At 35.6% G+C, this 22,119-nt stretch overlaps 10 pseudogenes; all 10 read right to left on the reverse strand.

The window, feature by feature from the left end:
• Positions 1-1,111: 1,111 nt before the first annotated feature.
• On the reverse strand, positions 1,112-1,230 carry LOC118240338 (annotated as a pseudogene).
• A 2,800-nt stretch (positions 1,231-4,030) lies between these two features.
• LOC118240271 lies at positions 4,031-4,149 on the reverse strand (annotated as a pseudogene).
• A 2,140-nt stretch (positions 4,150-6,289) lies between these two features.
• LOC118240339 lies at positions 6,290-6,408 on the reverse strand (annotated as a pseudogene).
• A 4,235-nt stretch (positions 6,409-10,643) lies between these two features.
• Positions 10,644-10,762, reverse strand: LOC118240193 (annotated as a pseudogene).
• A 2,530-nt stretch (positions 10,763-13,292) lies between these two features.
• LOC118240340 lies at positions 13,293-13,411 on the reverse strand (annotated as a pseudogene).
• A 1,770-nt stretch (positions 13,412-15,181) lies between these two features.
• LOC118240182 lies at positions 15,182-15,300 on the reverse strand (annotated as a pseudogene).
• Positions 15,301-16,649: 1,349 nt separating this feature from the next.
• Positions 16,650-16,768, reverse strand: LOC118240152 (annotated as a pseudogene).
• Positions 16,769-18,302: 1,534 nt separating this feature from the next.
• LOC118240288 lies at positions 18,303-18,421 on the reverse strand (annotated as a pseudogene).
• Positions 18,422-19,547: 1,126 nt separating this feature from the next.
• On the reverse strand, positions 19,548-19,666 carry LOC118240153 (annotated as a pseudogene).
• Positions 19,667-21,339: 1,673 nt separating this feature from the next.
• LOC118240154 lies at positions 21,340-21,458 on the reverse strand (annotated as a pseudogene).
• Positions 21,459-22,119: the final 661 nt, after the last annotated feature.

Genomic DNA, 22,119 nt, shown 5'->3' on the forward strand with positions numbered 1-22,119 from the left:
AAAGGGATGCAATAAAATCTTACAGCACCTGCTATTCCCTGGTGCAAAAAGATTTCTATTTAATCTGTGCACTTCACATAGAAGCATGTCAGTTGCAGAGCAAATTAAAGTGATGCAACAAATACCTACAGCATCTGCTATTCCCAGGTGCTAAAAGATAGTTTGATTTAATGATTCACTGCACTTCAAATTTGAGCATGATAGCTTGAACATAAATTAAAGTGATGCAACAAATACCTACAGCATCTGCTATTCCCAGTTGCTAACAGATAGTTTGATTTAATGATTCACTGCACTTCAAATTTGAGCATAATAGCTTGAACATAAATTAAAGGGATGCAATAAAATCTTACAGCACCTGCTATTCCCTGGTGCAAAAAGATTTCTATTTAATCTGTGCACTTCACATAGAAGCATGTCAGTTGCAGAGCAAATTAAAGTGATGCAACAAATAACTACAGCATCTGCTATTCCCAGGTGCTAACAGATAGTTTGATTTAATGATTCACTGCTCTTCAAATTTGAGCATGATAGCTTGAACATAAATTAAAGGGATGCAATAAAATCTTACAGCACCTGCTATTCCCTGGTGCAAAAAGATTTCTATTTAATCTGTGCACTTCACATAGAAGCATGTCAGTTGCAGAGCAAATTAAAGTGATGCAACAAATACCTACAGCATCTGCTATTCCCAGGTGCTAACAGATAGTTTGATTTAATGATTCACTGCACTTCAAATTTGAGCATGATAGCTTGAACATAAATTAAAGTGATGCAACAAATACCTACAGCATCTGCTATTCCCAGTTGCTAACAGATAGTTTGATTTAATGATTCACTGCACTTCAAATTTGAGCATGATAGCTTGAACATAAATTAAAGGGATGCAATAAAATCTTACAGCACCTGCTCTTCCCTGGTGCAAAAAGATTTCTATTTAATCACTGCACTTCACATTTGAGCATGTCAGCTTGAAAGTAAATTAAAGTGATGCAAGAAAATCCTACAGCAGCTGCTATTCCCAGGTGCTAACAGATAGTTTTTTCTATTAATCAGTGCACTTCACATTTGAGCATGTCAGCTTGAATGTAAATTAAAGTGATGCAAGAAAAGCCTACAGCAGCTGGTATTCCTAGGTAGGGTCCCACCTCAGTACTATCCAAGTCCAAATTTGCTTAGCTTCAAAGGTCAGATGAGATTGGGCGTTCTCAAACTAGTGTGGCCGTAAGCCTTAAACACTTACTCAAATTGCCTATTCATAGTAAATATGATCAAAGACCAATATGACAATTTTTTTTATTAATCACTGCACTTGACATTCTAGAATGTTAGCTTGAAAGTAACTTAAAATGATGCAATAAAAGCTTAAAACATCTGGTATTCAGAGGCACTAACAGACAGATTTTTTATTAATCACTGCACTTCACATTCACGAATGTCAGTTGGAGAGTAATTTAAAGTGATGCAATAAAAACTTACAGCATCTGCTATTCCCAGGTGCTAACAGATAGTTTGATTTAATGATTCACTGCACTTCAAATTTGAGCATGATAGCTTGAACATAAATTAAAGGGATGCAATAAAATCTTACAGCACCTGCTATTCCCTGGTGCAAAAAGATTTCTATTTAATCTGTGCACTTCACATAGAAGCATGTCAGTTGCAGAGTAAATTAAAGTGATGCAACAAATACCCACAGCATCTGCTATTCCCAGGTGCTAACAGATAGTTTTTTTTATTAATCACTGCACTTCACATTTGAGCATTTCAGCTTGAAAGTAAATTAAAGTGATGCAAGAAAAGCCTACAGCAGCTGCTACTCCTAGGTAGGGTCCCACCTCAGTACTATCCAGGTCCAAATTTACTTAGCTTCAAAGGTCAGATGAGATTGGGCGTGCTCAACCTGGTGTGGCCGTAAGCCTTAAACACTTACTCTAATTGCGTATTCATAGCAAATATGATCAAAGACCAATCTGACAATTTTTTTTATTTAATCACTGCACTTGACATTCTAGAATGTTAGCTTGAAAGTAAATTAAAATGATGCAATAAAAGCTTACAACATCTGGGATTCAGAGGCACTAACAGACAGATTTGTTATTAATCACTGCACTTCACATTCACGCATGTCAGTTGGAGAGTAAATTAAAGTGATGCAATAAAAACTTACAGCATCTGCTATTCCCAGGTGCTAACAGATAGTTTGATTTAATGATTCACTGCTCTTCAAATTTGAGCATGATAGCTTGAACATAAATTAAAGGGATGCAATAAAATCTTACAGCACCTGCTATTCCCTGGTGCAAAAAGATTTCTATTTAATCTGTGCACTTCACATAGAAGCATGTCAGTTGCAGAGCAAATTAAATTGATGCAACAAATACCTACAGCATCTGCTATTCCCAGGTGCTAACAGATAGTTTGATTTAATGATTCACTGCACTTCAAATTTGAGCATGATAGCTTGAACATAAATTAAAGTGATGCAACAAATACCTACAGCATCTGCTATTCCCAGTTGCTAACAGATAGTTTGATTTAATGATTCACTGCACTTCAAATTTGAGCATGATAGCCTGAACATAAATTAAAGGGATGCAATAAAAACTTACAGCATCTGCTATTCCCAGGAGCTAACAGATACTTTGATTTAATGATTCAGTGCACTACAAATTTGAGCATGATAGCCTGAACATAAATTAAAGTGATGCAACAAATACCTACAGCATCTGCTATTCCCAGTTGCTAACAGATAGTTTGATTTAATGATTCACTGCACTTCAAATTTGAGCATGATAGCTTGAACATAAATTAAAGGGATGCAATAAAATCTTACAGCACCTGCTATTCCCTGGTGCAAAAAGATTTCTATTTAATCTGTGCACTTCACATAGAAGCATGTCAGTTGCAGAGTAAATTAAAGTGATGCAACAAATACCTACAGCATCTGCTATTCCCAGGTGCTAACAGATAGTTTGATTTAATGATTCACTGCACTTCAAATTTGAGCATGATAGCTTGAAAATAAATTAAAGTGATGCAACAAATACCTACAGCATCTGCTATTCCCAGTTGCTAACAGATAGTTTGATTTAATGATTCACTGCACTTCAAATTTGAGCATGATAGCTTGAACATAAATTAAAGGGATGCAATAAAATCTTACAGCACCTGCTATTCCCTGGTGCACAAAGATTTCTATTTAATCACTGCACTTCACATTTGAGCATGTCAGCTTGAAAGTAAATTAAAGTGATGCAAGAAAAGCCTACAGCATCTGCTATTCCCAGGAGCTAACAGATAGTTTGATTTAATGATTCACTGCACTTCAAATTTGGGCATGATAGCTTGAACATAAATTAAAGGGATGCAATAAAATCTTACAGCACCTGCTATTCCCTGGTGCAAAAATATTTCTATTTAATCTGTGCACTGCACATAGAAGCATGTCAGTTGCAGAGTAAATTAAAGTGATGCAACAAATACCTACAGCATCTGCTATTCCCAGTTGCTAACAGATAGTTTGATTTAATGATTCACTGCACTTCAAATTTGAGCATGATAGCTTGAACATAAATTAAAGGGATGCAATAAAATCTTACAGCACCTGCTATTCCCTGGTGCAAAAAGATTTCTATTTAATCACTGCACTTCACATTTGAGCATGTCAGCTTGAAAGTAAATTAAAGTGATGCAAGAAAAGCCTACAGCAGCTGCTATTCCCAGGTGCTAACAGATAGTTTGATTTAATGATTCACTGCACTTCAAATTTGAGCATGATAGCTTGAACATAAATTAAAGGGATGCAATAAAATCTTACAGCACCTGCTCTTCCCTGGTGCAAAAAGATTTCTATTTAATCACTGCACTTCACATTTGAGCATGTCAGCTTGAAAGTAAATTAAAGTGATGCAAGAAAAGCCTAGAGCAGCTGCTATTCCCAGGTGCTAACAGATAGTTTTTTCTATTAATCAGTGCACTTCACATTTGAGCATGTCAGCTTGAATGTAAATTAAAGTGATTCAAGAAAAGCCTACAGCAGCTGGTATTCCTAGGTAGGGTCCCACCTCAGTACTATCCAAGTCCAAATTTGCTTAGCTTCAAATGTCAGATGAGATTGGGCGTTCTCAAACTAGTGTGGCCGTAAGCCTTAAGCACTTACTCAAATTGCCTATTCATAGTAAATATGATCAAAGACCAATATGACAATTTTTTTTATTAATCACTGCACTTGACATTCTAGAATTTTAGCTTGAAAGTAACTTAAAATGATGCAATAAAAGCTTAAAACATCTGGTATTCAGAGGCACTAACAGACAGATTTTTTATTAATCATTGCACTTCACATTCACGAATGTCAGTTGGAGAGTAATTTAAAGTGATGCAATAAAAACTTACAGCATCTGCTATTCCCAGGTGCTAACAGATATTTTGATTTAATGATTCACTGCACTTCAAATTTGAGCCTGATAGCCTGAACATAAATTAAAGGGATGCAATAAAATCTTACAGCACCTGCTATTCCCTGGTGCAAAAAGATTTCTATTTAATCTGTGCACTTCAGATAGAAGCATGTCAGTTGCAGTGTAAATTAAAGTGATGCAACAAATACCTACAGCATCTGCTATTCCCAGGTGCTAACAGATAGTTTTTTTTATTAATCACTGCACTTCACATTTGAGCATTTCAGCTTGAAAGTAAATTAAAGTGATGCAAGAAAAGCCTACAGCAGCTGCTACTCCTAGGTAGGGTCCCACCTCAGTACTATCCAGCTCCAAATTTACTTAGCTTCAAAGGTGAGATGAGATTGGGCGTTCTCAACCTGGTGTGGCCATAAGCCTTAAACACTTACTCTAATTGCGTATTCATAGCAAATATGATCAAAGACCAATCTGACAATTTTTTTTATTTAATCACTGCACTTGACATTCTAGAATGTTAGCTTGAAAGTAAATTAAAATTATGCAATAAAAGCTTACAACATCTGGGATTCAGAGGCAGTAACAGACAGATTTGTTATTAATCACTGCACTTCACATTCACGCATGTCAGTTGGAGAGTAAATTAAAGTGATGCAATAAAAACTTACAGCATCTGCTATTCCCAGGTGCTAACAGATAGTTTGATTTAATGATTCACTGCTCTTCAAATTTGAGCATGATAGCTTGAACATAAATTAAAGGGATGCAATAAAATCTTACAGCACCTGCTATTCCCTGGTGCAAAAAGATTTCTATTTAATCTGTGCACTTCACATAGAAGCATGTCAGTTGCAGAGCAAATTAAAGTGATGCAACAAATACCTACAGCATCTGCTATTCCCAGGTGCTAAAAGATAGTTTGATTTAATGATTCACTGCACTTCAAATTTGAGCATGATAGCTTGAACATAAATTAAAGTGATGCAACAAATACCTACAGCATCTGCTATTCCCAGTTGCTAACAGATAGTTTGATTTAATGATTCACTGCACTTCAAATTTGAGCATAATAGCTTGAACATAAATTAAAGGGATGCAATAAAATCTTACAGCACCTGCTATTCCCTGGTGCAAAAAGATTTCTATTTAATCTGTGCACTTCACATAGAAGCATGTCAGTTGCAGAGCAAATTAAAGTGATGCAACAAATAACTACAGCATCTGCTATTCCCAGGTGCTAACAGATAGTTTGATTTAATGATTCACTGCTCTTCAAATTTGAGCATGATAGCTTGAACATAAATTAAAGGGATGCAATAAAATCTTACAGCACCTGCTATTCCCTGGTGCAAAAAGATTTCTATTTAATCTGTGCACTTCACATAGAAGCATGTCAGTTGCAGAGCAAATTAAAGTGATGCAACAAATACCTACAGCATCTGCTATTCCCAGGTGCTAACAGATAGTTTGATTTAATGATTCACTGCACTTCAAATTTGAGCATGATAGCTTGAACATAAATTAAAGTGATGCAACAAATACCTACAGCATCTGCTATTCCCAGTTGCTAACAGATAGTTTGATTTAATGATTCACTGCACTTCAAATTTGAGCATGATAGCTTGAACATAAATTAAAGGGATGCAATAAAATCTTACAGCACCTGCTCTTCCCTGGTGCAAAAAGATTTCTATTTAATCACTGCACTTCACATTTGAGCATGTCAGCTTGAAAGTAAATTAAAGTGATGCAAGAAAAGCCTACGGCATCTGCTATTCCCAGGAGCTAACAGATAGTTTTTTCTATTAATCAGTGCACTTCACATTTGAGCATGTCAGCTTGAATGTAAATTAAAGTGATGCAAGAAAAGCCTACAGCAGCTGGTATTCCTAGGTAGGGTCCCACCTCAGTACTATCCAAGTCCAAATTTGCTTAGCTTCAAAGGTCAGATGAGATTGGGCGTTCTCAAACTAGTGTGGCCGTAAGCCTTAAACACTTACTCAAATTGCCTATTCATAGTAAATATGATCAAAGACCAATATGACAATTTTTTTTATTAATCACTGCACTTGACATTCTAGAATGTTAGCTTGAAAGTAACTTAAAATGATGCAATAAAAGCTTAAAACATCTGGTATTCAGAGGCACTAACAGACAGATTTTTTATTAATCACTGCACTTCACATTCACGAATGTCAGTTGGAGAGTAATTTAAAGTGATGCAATAAAAACTTACAGCATCTGCTATTCCCAGGTGCTAACAGATAGTTTGATTTAATGATTCACTGCACTTCAAATTTGAGCATGATAGCTTGAACATAAATTAAAGGGATGCAATAAAATCTTACAGCACCTGCTATTCCCTGGTGCAAAAAGATTTCTATTTAATCTGTGCACTTCACATAGAAGCATGTCAGTTGCAGAGTAAATTAAAGTGATGCAACAAATACCCACAGCATCTGCTATTCCCAGGTGCTAACAGATAGTTTTTTTTATTAATCACTGCACTTCACATTTGAGCATTTCAGCTTGAAAGTAAATTAAAGTGATGCAAGAAAAGCCTACAGCAGCTGCTACTCCTAGGTAGGGTCCCACCTCAGTACTATCCAGGTCCAAATTTACTTAGCTTCAAAGGTCAGATGAGATTGGGCGTGCTCAACCTGGTGTGGCCGTAAGCCTTAAACACTTACTCTAATTGCGTATTCATAGCAAATATGATCAAAGACCAATCTGACAATTTTTTTTATTTAATCACTGCACTTGACATTCTAGAATGTTAGCTTGAAAGTAAATTAAAATGATGCAATAAAAGCTTACAACATCTGGGATTCAGAGGCACTAACAGACAGATTTGTTATTAATCACTGCACTTCACATTCACGCATGTCAGTTGGAGAGTAAATTAAAGTGATGCAATAAAAACTTACAGCATCTGCTATTCCCAGGTGCTAACAGATAGTTTGATTTAATGATTCACTGCTCTTCAAATTTGAGCATGATAGCTTGAACATAAATTAAAGGGATGCAATAAAATCTTACAGCACCTGCTATTCCCTGGTGCAAAAAGATTTCTATTTAATCTGTGCACTTCACATAGAAGCATGTCAGTTGCAGAGCAAATTAAATTGATGCAACAAATACCTACAGCATCTGCTATTCCCAGGTGCTAACAGATAGTTTGATTTAATGATTCACTGCACTTCAAATTTGAGCATGATAGCTTGAACATAAATTAAAGTGATGCAACAAATACCTACAGCATCTGCTATTCCCAGTTGCTAACAGATAGTTTGATTTAATGATTCACTGCACTTCAAATTTGAGCATGATAGCCTGAACATAAATTAAAGGGATGCAATAAAAACTTACAGCATCTGCTATTCCCAGGAGCTAACAGATACTTTGATTTAATGATTCAGTGCACTACAAATTTGAGCATGATAGCCTGAACATAAATTAAAGTGATGCAACAAATACCTACAGCATCTGCTATTCCCAGGTGCTAACAGATAGTTTGATTTAATGATTCACTGCACTTCAAATTTGAGCATGATAGCTTGAACATAAATTAAAGGGATGCAATAAAATCTTACAGCACCTGCTATTCCCTGGTGCAAAAAGATTTCTATTTAATCTGTGCACTTCAGATAGAAGCATGTCAGTTGCAGAGTAAATTAAAGTGATGCAACAAATACCTACAGCATCTGCTATTCCCAGGTGCTAACAGATAGTTTGATTTAATGATTCACTGCACTTCAAATTTGAGCATGATAGCTTGAAAGTAAATTAAAGTGATGCAACAAATACCTACAGCATCTGCTATTCCCAGTTGCTAACAGATAGTTTGATTTAATGATTCACTGCACTTCAAATTTGAGCATGATAGCTTGAACATAAATTAAAGGGATGCAATAAAATCTTACAGCACCTGCTATTCCCTGGTGCACAAAGATTTCTATTTAATCACTGCACTTCACATTTGAGCATGTCAGCTTGAAAGTAAATTAAAGTGATGCAAGAAAAGCCTACAGCATCTGCTATTCCCAGGAGCTAACAGATAGTTTGATTTAATGATTCACTGCACTTCAAATTTGGGCATGATAGCTTGAACATAAATTAAAGGGATGCAATAAAATCTTACAGCACCTGCTATTCCCTGGTGCAAAAATATTTCTATTTAATCTGTGCACTGCACATAGAAGCATGTCAGTTGCAGAGTAAATTAAAGTGATGCAACAAATACCTACAGCATCTGCTATTCCCAGTTGCTAACAGATAGTTTGATTTAATGATTCACTGCACTTCAAATTTGAGCATGATAGCTTGAACATAAATTAAAGGGATGCAATAAAATCTTACAGCACCTGCTATTCCCTGGTGCAAAAAGATTTCTATTTAATCACTGCACTTCACATTTGAGCATGTCAGCTTGAAAGTAAATTAAAGTGATGCAAGAAAAGCCTACAGCAGCTGCTATTCCCAGGTGCTAACAGATAGTTTTTTCTATTAATCAGTGCACTTCACATTTGAGCATGTCAGCTTGAATGTAAATTAAAGTGATGCAAGAAAAGCCTACAGCAGCTGGTATTCTTAGGTAGGGTCCCACCTCATTACTATCCAAGTCCAAATTTGCTTAGCTTTAAAGGTCAGATGAGATTGGGCGTTCTCAAACTAGTGTGGCCGTAAGCCTTAAACACTTACTCAAATTGCCTATTCATAGTAAATATGATCAAAGACCAATATGACAATTTTTTTTATTCATCACTGCACTTGATATTCTAGAATGTTAGCATGAAAGGAAAATAAAATGATGCAATAAAAGCTTAAAACATCTGGTATTCAGAGGCACTAACAGACAGATTTTTTATTAATCACTGCACTTCACATTCACGAATGTCAGTTGGAGAGTAATTTAAAGTGATGCAATAAAAACTTACAGCATCTGCTATTCCCAGGTGCTAACAGATAGTTTGATTTAATGATTCACTGCACTTCAAATTTGAGCCTGATAGCCTGAACATAAATTAAAGGGATGCAATAAAATCTTACAGCACCTGCTATTCCCTGGTGCAAAAATATTTCTATTTAATCTGTGCACTTCAGATAGAAGCATGTCAGTTGCAGAGTAAATTAAAGTGATGCAACAAATACCTACAGCATCTGCTATTCCCAGGTTCTAACAGATAGTTTGAATTAATGATTCACTGCACTTCAAATTTGAGCATGATAGCTTGAACATAAATTAAAGGGATGCAATAAAATCTTACAGCACCTGCTATTCCCTGGTGCAAAAAGATTTCTATTTAATCACTGCACTTCACATTTGAGCATGTCAGCTTGAAAGTAAATTAAAGTGATGCAAGAAAAGCCTACAGCATCTGCTATTCCCAGGAGCTAACAGATAGTTTGATTTAATGATTCACTGCACTTCAATTTTGGGCATGATAGCTTGAACATAAATTAAAGGGATGCAATAAAATCTTACAGCACCTGCTATTCCCTGGTGCAAAAATATTTCTATTTAATCTGTGCACTGCACATAGAAGCATGTCAGTTGCAGAGTAAATTAAAGTGATGCAACAAATACCTACAGCATCTGCTATTCCCAGGTGCTAACAGATAGTTTTTTTTATTAATCACTGCACTTCACATTTGAGCATGTCAGCTTGAAAGTAAATTAAAGTGATGCAATAAAAACTAACAGATAGTTTGATTTAATGATTCACTGCACTTCAAATTTGAGCATGATAGCCTGAACATAAATTAAAGGGATGCAATAAAAACTTACAGCATCTGCTATTCCCAGGAGCTAACAGATAGTTTGATGTAATGATTCACTGCACTTCAAATTTGAGCATGATAGCCTGAACATAAATTAAGGGGATGCAATAAAAACTTACAGCATCTGCTATTCCCAGGTGTTAACAGATAGTTTGATATAATGATTCACTGCACTTCAAATTTGAGCATGATAGCCTGAACATAAATTAAAGGGATGCAATAAAATCTTAAAGCACCTGCTATTCCCTGGTGCAAAAAGATTTCTATTTAATCACTGCACTTCACATTTGAGCATGTCAGCTTGAAAGTAAATTAAAGTGATGCAAGAAAAGCCTACAGCAGCTGCTATTCCCAGGTGCTAACAGATAGTTTTTTCTATTAATCACTTTACTTCACATTTGAGCATGTCAGCTTGAAAGTAAATTAAAGTGATGCAAGAAAAGCCTACAGCAGCTGGTATTCCTAGGTAGGGTCCCACCTCAGTACTATCCAGGTCCAAATTTGCTTAGTTTCAAAGGTCAGATGAGATTGGGCGTTCTCAAACTGGTGTGGCCGTAAGCATTAAACACTGACTCTAATTGCCTATTCATAGCAAATATGATCAAAGACCAATCTGACAATTTTTTTTATTTAAGCACTGCACTTGACATTCTAGAATGTTATCTTGAAAGTAAATTAAAATGATGCAATAAAAGCTTACAACATCTGGGATTCAGAGGCACTAACAGACAGATTTTTTATTAATCACTGCACTTCACATTCACGCATGTCAGTTGGAGAGTAAATTAAAGGGATGCAATAAAAACTTACAGCATCTGCTATTCCCAGGAGCTAACAGATACTTTGATTTAATGATTCACTGCACTACAAATTTGAGCATGATAGCCTGAACATAAATTAAAGTGATGCAACAAATACCTACAGCATCTACTATTCCCAGTTGCTAACAGATAGTTTGATTTAATGATTCACTGCACTTCAAATTTGAGCATGATAGCTTGAACATAAATTAAAGGGAAGCAATAAAATCTTACAGCACCTGCTATTCCCTGGTGCAAAAAGATTTCTATTTAATCTGTGCACTTCACATAGAAGCATGTCAGTTGCAGAGTAAATTAAAGTGATGCAACAAATACCTACAGCATCTGCTATTCCCAGTTGCTAACATATAGTTTGATTTAATGATTCACTGCACTTCAAATTTGAGCATGATAGCGTGAACATAAATTAAAGGGATGCAATAAAAACTTACAGCATCTGCTATTCCCAGGAGCTAACAGATACTTTGATTTAATGATTCAGTGCACTACAAATTTGAGCATGATAGCCTGAACATAAATTAAAGTGATGCAACAAATACCTACAGCATCTGCTATTCCCAGTTGCTAACAGATAGTTTGATTTAATGATTCACTGCACTTCAAATTTGAGCATGATAGCTTGAACATAAATTAAAGGGATGCAATAAAATCTTACAGCACCTGCTATTCCCTGGTGCAAAAAGATTTCTATTTAATCTGTGCACTTCAGATAGAAGCATGTCAGTTGCAGAGTAAATTAAAGTGATGCAACAAATACCTACAGCATCTGCTATTCCCAGGTGCTAACAGATAGTTTGATTTAATGATTCACTGCACTTCAAATTTGAGCATGATAGCTTGAAAATAAATTAAAGTGATGCAACAAATACCTACAGCATCTGCTATTCCCAGTTGCTAACAGATAGTTTGATTTAATGATTCACTGCACTTCAAATTTGAGCATGATAGCTTGAACATAAATTAAAGGGATGCAATAAAATCTTACAGCACCTGCTATTCCCTGGTGCACAAAGATTTCTATTTAATCACTGCACTTCACATTTGAGCATGTCAGCTTGAAAGTAAATTAAAGTGATGCAAGAAAAGCCTACAGCATCTGCTATTCCCAGGAGCTAACAGATAGTTTGATTTAATGATTCACTGCACTTCAAATTTGGGCATGATAGCTTGAACATAAATTAAAGGGATGCAATAAAATCTTACAGCACCTGCTATTCCCTGGTGCAAAAAGATTTCTATTTAATCTGTGCACTGCACATAGAAGCATGTCAGTTGCAGAGTAAATTAAAGTGATGCAACAAATACCTACAGCATCTGCTATTCCCAGGTGCTAACAGATAGTTTTTTTTATTAATCACTGCACTTCACATTTGAGCATGTCAGCTTGAAAGTAAATTAAAGTGATGCAATAAAAACTAACAGATAGTTTGATTTAATGATTCACTGCACTTCAAATTTGAGCATGATAGCCTGAACATAAATTAAAGGGATGCAATAAAAACTTACAGCATCTGCTATTCCCAGGAGCTAACAGATAGTTTGATGTAATGATTCACTGCACTTCAAATTTGAGCATGATAGCCTGAACATAAATTAAGGGGATGCAATAAAAACTTACAGCATCTGCTATTCCCAGGTGTTAACAGATAGTTTGATATAATGATTCACTGCACTTCAAATTTGAGCATGATAGCCTGAACATAAATTAAAGGGATGCAATAAAATCTTAAAGCACCTGCTATTCCCTGGTGCAAAAGGATTTCTATTTAATCTGTGCACTTCACATAGAAGCATGTCAGTTGCAGAGTAAATTAAAGTGATGCAACAAATACCTACAGCATATGCTATTCCCAGGTGCTAACAGATAGTTTTTTCTATTAATCAGTGCCCTTCACATTTGAGCATGTCAGCTTGAATGTAAATTAAAGTGATGCAACAAATACCTACAGCATCTGCTATTCCCAGTTGCTAACAGATAGTTTGATTTAATGATTCACTGCACTTCAAATTGGAGCATGATAGCTTGAACATAAATTAAAGGGATGCAATAAAATCTTATAGCACCTGCTCTTCCCTGGTGCAAAAAGATTTCTATTTAATCACTGCACTTCACATTTGAGCATGTCAGCTTGAAAGTAAATTAAAGTGATGCAAGAAAAGCCTACAGCAGCTGCTATTCCCAGGTGCTAACAGATAGTTTTTTCTATTAATCAGTGCACTTCACATTTGAGCATGTCAGCTTGAATGTAAATTAAAGTGATGCAAGAAAAGCCTACAGCAGCTGGTATTCCTAGGTAGGGTCCCACCTCAGTACTATCCAAGTCCAAATTTGCTTAGCTTCAAAGGTCAGATGAGATTGGGCGTTCTCAAACTAGTGTGGCCGTAAGCCTTAAACACTTACTCAAATTGCCTATTCATAGTAAATATGATCAAAGACCAATATGACAATTTTTTTTATTAATCACTGCACTTGATATTCTAGAATGTTAGCATGAAAGGAAAATAAAATGATGCAATAAAAGCTTAAAACATCTGGTATTCAGAGGCACTAACAGACAGATTTTTTATTAATCACTGCACTTCACATTCACGAAGGTCAGTTGGAGAGTAATTCAAAGTGATGCAATAAAAACTTACAGCATCTGCTATTCCCAGGTGCTAACAGATAGTTTGATTTAATGATTCACTGCACTTCAAATATGAGCCTGATAGCCTGAACATAAATTAAAGGGATGCAATAAAATCTTACAGCACCTGCTATTCCCTGGTGCAAAAAGATTTCTATTTAATGTGTGCACTTCAGATAGAAGCATGTCAGTTGCAGAGTAAATTAAAGTGATGCAACAAATACCTACAGCATCTGCTATTCCCAGGTGCTAACAGATAGTTTGATTTAATGATTCACTGCACTTCAAATTTGAGCATGATAGCTTGAAAATAAATTAAAGTGATGCAACAAATACCTACAGCATCTGCTATTCCCAGTTGCTAACAGATAGTTTGATTTAATGATTCACTGCACTTCAAATTTGAGCATGATAGCTTGAACATAAATTAAAGGGATGCAATAAAATCTTACAGCACCTGCTATTCTCTGGTGCAAAAAGATTTCTATCTAATCACTGCACTTCACATTTGAGCATGTCAGCTTGAAAGTAAATTAAAGTGATGCAAGAAAAGCCTACAGCATCTGCTATTCCCAGGAGCTAACAGATAGTTTGATTTAATGATTCACTGCACTTCAAATTTGGGCATGATAGCTTGAACATAAATTAAAGGGATGCAATAAAATCTTACAGCACCTGCTATTCCCTGGTGCAAAAATATTTCTATTTAATCTGTGCACTGCACATAGAAGCATGTCAGTTGCATAGTAAATTAAAGTGATGCAACAAATACCTACAGCATCTGCTATTCCCAGGTGCTAACAGATAGTTTTTTTTATTAATCACTGCACTTCACATTTGAGCATGTCAGCTTGAAAGTAAATTAAAGTGATGCAATAAAAACTAACAGATAGTTTGATTTAATGATTCACTGCTATTCCCTGGTGCAAAAGGATTTCTATTTAATCTGTGCACTTCACATTTGAGCATGTCAGCTTGAAAGTAAATTAAAGTGATGCAATAAAAACTAACAGATAGTTTGATTTAATGATTCACTGCACTTCAAATTTGAGCATGATAGCCTGAACATAAATTAAAGGGATGCAATAAAAACTTACAGCATCTGCTATTCCCAGGAGCTAACAGATAGTTTGATGTAATGATTCACTGCACTTCAAATTTGAGCATGATAGCCTGAACATAAATTAAGGGGATGCAATAAAAACTTACAGCATCTGCTATTCCCAGGTGTTAACAGATAGTTTGATATAATGATTCACTGCACTTCAAATTTGAGCATGATAGCCTGAACATAAATTAAAGGGATGCAATAAAATCTTAAAGCACCTGCTATTCCCTGGTGCAAAAGGATTTCTATTTAATCTGTGCACTTCACATAGAAGCATGTCAGTTGCAGAGTAAATTAAAGTGATGCAACAAATACCTACAGCATATGCTATTCCCAGGTGCTAACAGATAGTTTTTTCTATTAATCAGTGCCCTTCACATTTGAGCATGTCAGCTTGAATGTAAATTAAAGTGATGCAAGAAAAGCCTACAGCAGCTGGTATTCCTAGGTAGGGTCCCACCTCAGTACTATCCAGGTCCAAATTTGCTTAGCTTCAAAGGTCAGATAAGATTGGGCGTTCTCAAACTGGTGTGGCCGTAAGCCTTAAACACTTACTCTAATTGCCTATTCATAGCAAATATGATCAAAGACCAATCTGACAATTTTTTGTATTTAATCACTGCACTTGACATTCTAGAATGTTAGCTTGAAAGTAAATTAAAATGATGCAATAAAAGCTTACAACATCTGGGATTCAGAGGCACTACCAGACAGATTTTTTATTAATCACTGCACTTCACATTCACGCATGTCAGTTGGAGAGTAAATTAAAGTGATGCAATAAAAACTTACATCATCTGCTATTCCCAGGTGCTAACAGATAGTTTGATTTAATGATTCACTGCACTTCAAATTTGAGCATGATAGCCTGAACATAAATTAAAGGGATGCAATAAAAACTTACAGCATCTGCTATTCCCAGGAGCTAACAGATACTTTGATTTAATGATTCACTGCACTACAAATTTGAGCATGATAGCCTGAACATAAATTAAAGTGATGCAACAAATACCTACAGCATCTACTATTCCCAGTTGCTAACAGATAGTTTGATTTAATGATTCACTGCACTTCAAATTTGAGCATGATAGCCTGAACATAAATTAAAGGGATGCAATAAAAACTTACAGCATCTGCTATTCCCAGGTGCTAACAGATAGTTTGATTTAATGATTCACTGCTCTTCAAATTTGAGCATGATAGCTTGAACATAAATTAAAGGGATGCAATAAAATGTTACAGCACCTGCTATTCCCTGGTGCAAAAAGATTTCTATTTAATCTGTGCACTTCACATAGAAGCATGTCAGTTGCAGAGCAAATTAAAGTGATGCAACAAATACCTACAGCATCTGCTATTCCCAGGTGCTAACAGATAGTTTGATTTAATGATTCACTGCACTTCAAATTTGAGCATGATAGCTTGAACATAAATTAAAGTGATGCAACAAATACCTACAGCATCTGCTATTCCCAGTTGCTAACAGATAGTTTGATTTAATGATTCACTGCACTTCAAATTTGAGCATGATAGCTTGAACATAAATTAAATGGATGCAATAAAATCTTACAGCACCTGCTCTTCCCTGGTGCAAAAAGATTTCTATTTAATCACTGCACTTCACATTTGAGCATGTCAGCTTGAAAGTAAATTAAAGTCATGCAAGAAAAGCCTACAGCAGCTGCTATTCCCAGGTGCTAACAGATAGTTTTTTCTATTAATCAGTGCACTTCACATTTGAGCATGTCAGCTTGAAAGTAAATTAAAGTGATGCAAGAAAAGCCTACAGCAGCTGCTATTCCCAGGTGCTAACAGATAGTTTTTTCTATTAATCAGTGCACTTCACATTTGAGCATGTCAGCTTGAATGTAAATTAAAGTGATGCAAGAAAAGCCTACAGCAGCTGGTATTCCTAGGTAGGGTCCCACCTCAGTACTATCCAAGTCCAAATTTGCTTAGCTTCAAAGGTCAGATGAGATTGGGCGTTCTCAAACTAGTGTGGCCGTAAGCCTTAAACACTTACTCAAATTGCCTATTCATAGTAAATATGATCAAAGACCAATATGACAATTTTTTTTATTAATCACTGCACTTGATATTCTAGAATGTTAGCATGAAAGGAAAATAAAATGATGCAATAAAAGCTTAAAACATCTGGTATTCAGAGGCACTAACAGACAGATTTTTTATTAATCACTGCACTTCACATTCACGAAGGTCAGTTGGAGAGTAAATTAAAGTGATGCAATAAAAACTTACAGCATCTGCTATTCCCAGGTGCTAACAGATAGTTTGATTTAATGATTCACTGCACTTCAAATATGAGCCTGATAGCCTGAACATAAATTAAAGGGATGCAATAAAATCTTACAGCACCTGCTATTCCCTGGTGCAAAAAGATTTCTATTTAATGTGTGCACTTCAGATAGAAGCATGTCAGTTGCAGAGTAAATTAAAGTGATGCAACAAATACCTACAGCATCTGCTATTTCCAGGTGCTAACAGATAGTTTGATTTAATGATTCACTGCACTTCAAATTTGAGCATGATAGCTTGAAAATAAATTAAAGTGATGCAATACAATCTTACAGCATCTGCTATTCCCAGGTGCTAACAGATAGTTTGAGTTAATTATTCACTGCACTTCAAATTTGAGCATGATAGCTTGAACATAAATTAAAGGGATGCAATAAAATCTTACAGAACCTGCTATTCCCTGGTGCAAAAAGATTTCTATCTAATCACTGCACTTCACATTTGAGCATGTCAGCTTGAAAGTAAATTAAAGTGATGCAAGAAAAGCCTACAGCATCTGCTATTCCCAGGAGCTAACAGATAGTTTGATTTAATGATTCACTGCACTTCAAATTTGGGCATGATAGCTTGAACATAAATTAAAGGGATGCAATAAAATCTTACAGCACCTGCTATTCCCTGGTGCAAAAATATTTCTATTTAATCTGTGCACTGCACATAGAAGCATGTCAGTTGCAGAGTAAATTAAAGTGATGCAACAAATACCTACAGCATCTGCTATTCCCAGGTGCTAACAGATAGTTTTTTTTATTAATCACTGCACTTCACATTTGAGCATGTCAGCTTGAAAGTAAATTAAAGTGATGCAATAAAAACTAACAGATAGTTTGATTTAATGATTCACTGCACTTCAAATTTGAGCATGATAGCCTGAACATAAATTAAAGGGATGCAATAAAAACTTACAGCATCTGCTATTCCCAGGAGCTAACAGATAGTTTGATATAATGATTCACTGCACTTCAAATTTGAGCATGATAGCCTGAACATAAATTAAAGGGATGCAATAAAATCTTAAAGCACCTGCTATTCCCTGGTGCAAAAGGATTTCTATTTAATCTGTGCACTTCACATAGAAGCATGTCAGTTGCAGAGTAAATTAAAGTGATGCAACAAATACCTACAGCATATGCTATTCCCAGGTGCTAACAGATAGTTTTTTCTATTAATCAGTGCCCTTCACATTTGAGCATGTCAGCTTGAATGTAAATTAAAGTGATGCAAGAAAAGCCTACAGCAGCTGGTATTCCTAGGTAGGGTCCCACCTCAGTACTATCCAGGTCCAAATTTGCTTAGCTTCAAAAGTCAGATAAGATTGGGCGTTCTCAAACTGGTGTGGCCGTAAGCCTTAAACACGTACTCTAATTGCCTATTCATAGCAAATATGATCAAAGACCAATCTGACAATTTTTTGTATTTAATCACTGCACTTGACATTCTAGAATGTTAGCTTGAAAGTAAAGTAAAATGATGCAATAAAAGCTTACAACATCTGGGATTCAGAGGCACTAACAGACAGATTTTTTATTAATCACTGCACTTCACATTCACGCATGTCAGTTGGAGAGTAAATTAAAGTGATGCAATAAAAACTTACATCATCTGCTATTCCCAGGTGCTAACAGATAGTTTGATTTAATGATTCACTGCACTTCAAATTTGAGCATGATAGCCTGAACATAAATTAAAGGGATGCAATAAAAACTTACAGCATCTGCTATTCCCAGGAGCTAACAGATACTTTGATTTAATGATTCACTGCACTACAAATTTGAGCATGATAGCCTGAACATAAATTAAAGTGATGCAACAAATACCTACAGCATCTACTATTCCCAGTTGCTAACAGATAGTTTGATTTAATGATTCACTGCACTTCAAATTTGAGCATGATAGCCTGAACATAAATTAAAGGGATGCAATAAAAACTTACAGCACCTGCTATTCCCAGGTGCTAGCAGATAGTTTGATTTAATGATTCACTGCTCTTCAAATTTGAGCATGATAGCTTGAACATAAATTAAAGGGATGCAATAAAATCTTACAGCACCTGCTATTCCCTGGTGCAAAAAGATTTCTATTTAATCTGTGCACTTCACATAGAAGCATGTCAGTTGCAGAGTAAATTAAAGTGATGCAACAAATACCTACAGCATCTGCTATTCCCAGTTGCTAACAGATAGTTTGAGTTAATTATTCACTGCACTTCAAATTTGAACATGATAGCTTGAACATAAATTAAAGGGATGCAATACAATCTTACAGCACCTGCTATTCCCAGGTGCTAACAGATTTCTATTTAATCACTGCACTTCACATTTGAGCATGTCAGCTTGAAAGTAAATTAAAGTGATGCAAGAAAAGCTTACAGCAGCTGCTATTCCCAGGTGCTAACAGATAGTTTTTTCTATTAATCAGTGCACTTCACATTTGAGCATGTCAGCTTGAATGTAAATTAAAGTGATGCAAGAAAAGCCTACAGCAGCTGGTATTCCTAGGTAGGGTCCCACCTCAGTACTATCCAAGTCCAAATTTGCTTAGCTTCAAAGGTCAGATGAGATTGGGCGTTCTCAAACTAGTGTGGCCGTAAGCCTTAAACACTTACTCAAATTGCCTATTCATAGTAAATATGATCAAAGACCAATATGACAATTTTTTTTATTAATCACTGCACTTGATATTCTAGAATGTTAGCATGAAAGGAAAATAAAATGATGCAATAAAAGCTTAAAACATCTGGTATTCAGAGGCACTAACAGACAGATTTTTTATTAATCACTGCACTTCACATTCACGAAGGTCAGTTGGAGAGTAAATTAAAGTGATGCAATAAAAACTTACAGCATCTGCTATTCCCAGGTGCTAACAGATAGTTTGATTTAATGATTCACTGCACTTCAAATATGAGCCTGATAGCCTGAACATAAATTAAAGGGATGCAATAAAATCTTACAGCACCTGCTATTCCCTGGTGCAAAAAGATTTCTATTTAATGTGTGCACTTCAGATAGAAGCATGTCAGTTGCAGAGTAAATTAAAGTGATGCAACAAATACCTACAGCATCTGCTATTCCCAGGTGCTAACAGATAGTTTGATTTAATGATTCACTGCACTTCAAATTTGAGCATGATAGCTTGAAAATAAATTAAAGTGATGCAACAAATACCTACAGCATCTGCTATTCCCAGTTGCTAACAGATAGTTTGATTTAATGATTCACTGCACTTCAAATTTGAGCATGATAGCTTGAACATAAATTAAAGGGATGCAATAAAATCTTACAGAACCTGCTATTCCCTGGTGCAAAAAGATTTCTATCTAATCACTGCACTTCACATTTGAGCATGTCAGCTTGAAAGTAAATTAAAGTGATGCAAGAAAAGCCTACAGCATCTGCTATTCCCAGGAGCTAACAGATAGTTTGATTTAATGATTCACTGCACTTCAAATTTGAGCATGATAGCCTGAACATAAATTAAAGGGATGCAATAAAAACTTACAGCATCTGCTATTCCCAGGAGCTAACAGATACTTTGATTTAATGATTCACTGCACTACAAATTTGAGCATGATAGCCTGAACATAAATTAAAGTGAGGCAACAAATACCTACAGCATCTACTATTCCCAGGTGCTAGCAGATAGTTTGATTTAATTATTCACTGCACTTCAATAATGAACATGATAGCTTGAAAATAAATTAAAGTGATGCAATAAAAACTTACAGCATCTGCTATTCCCAGGTGCTAGCAGATATTTTGAGTTAATTATTCACTGCACTTCAATAATGAACATGATAGCTTGAACATAAATTAAAGGTATGCAATAAAATCTTACAGCACCTGCTATTCCCTGGTGCAAAAAGATTTCTATTTAATCTGTGCACTTCACATAGAAGCATGTCAGTTGCAGAGTAAATTAAAGTGATGCAACAAATACCTACAGCATCTGCTATTCCCAGTTGCTAACAGATAGTTTGATTTAATGATTCACTGCACTTCAAATTTGAGCATGATAGCTTGAACATAAATTAAAGGGATGCAATAAAATCTTACAGCACCTGCTATTCCCTGGTGCAAAAAGATTTCTATTTAATCACTGCACTTCACATTTGAGCATGTCAGCTTGAAAGTAAATTAAAGTGATGCAAGAAAAGCCTACAGCAGCTGCTATTCCCAGGTGCTAACAGATAGTTTTTTCTATTAATCAGTGCACTTCACATTTGAGCATGTCAGCTTGAATGTAAATTAAAGTGATGCAAGAAAAGCCTACAGCAGCTGGTATTCCTAGGTAGGGTCCCACCTCAGTACTATCCAAGTCCAAATTTGCTTAGCTTCAAAGGTCAGATGAGATTGGGCGTTCTCAAACTAGTGTGGCCGTAAGCCTTAAACACTTACTCAAATTGCCTATTCATAGTAAATATGATCAAAGACCAATACGACAATTTTTTTTATTAATCACTGCACTTGATATTCTAGAATGTTAGCATGAAAGGAAAATAAAATGATGCAATAAAAGCTTAAAACATCTGGTATTCAGAGGCACTAACAGACAGATTTTTTATTAATCACTGCACTTCACATTCACGAATGTCAGTTGGAGAGTAATTTAAAGTGATGCAATAAAAACTTACAGCATCTGCTATTCCCAGGTGCTAACAGATAGTTTGATTTAATGATTCACTGCACTTCAAATATGAGCCTGATAGCCTGAACATAAATTAAAGGGATGCAATAAAATCTTACAGCACCTGCTATTCCCTGGTGCAAAAAGATTTCTATTTAATCTGTGCACTTCAGATAGAAGCATGTCAGTTGCAGAGTAAATTAAAGTGATGCAACAAATACCTACAGCATCTGCTATTTCCAGGTGCTAACAGATAGTTTGATTTAATGATTCACTGCACTTCAAATTTGAGCATGATAGCTTGAAAATAAATTAAAGTGATGCAACAAATACCTACAGCATCTGCTATTCCCAGTTGCTAACAGATAGTTTGATTTAATGATTCACTGCACTTCAAATTTGAGCATGATAGCTTGAAC

Source organism: Electrophorus electricus, chromosome 19, assembly GCF_013358815.1.
Source record: "Electrophorus electricus isolate fEleEle1 chromosome 19, fEleEle1.pri, whole genome shotgun sequence".
Taxonomy (NCBI): domain Eukaryota; kingdom Metazoa; phylum Chordata; class Actinopteri; order Gymnotiformes; family Gymnotidae; genus Electrophorus; species Electrophorus electricus.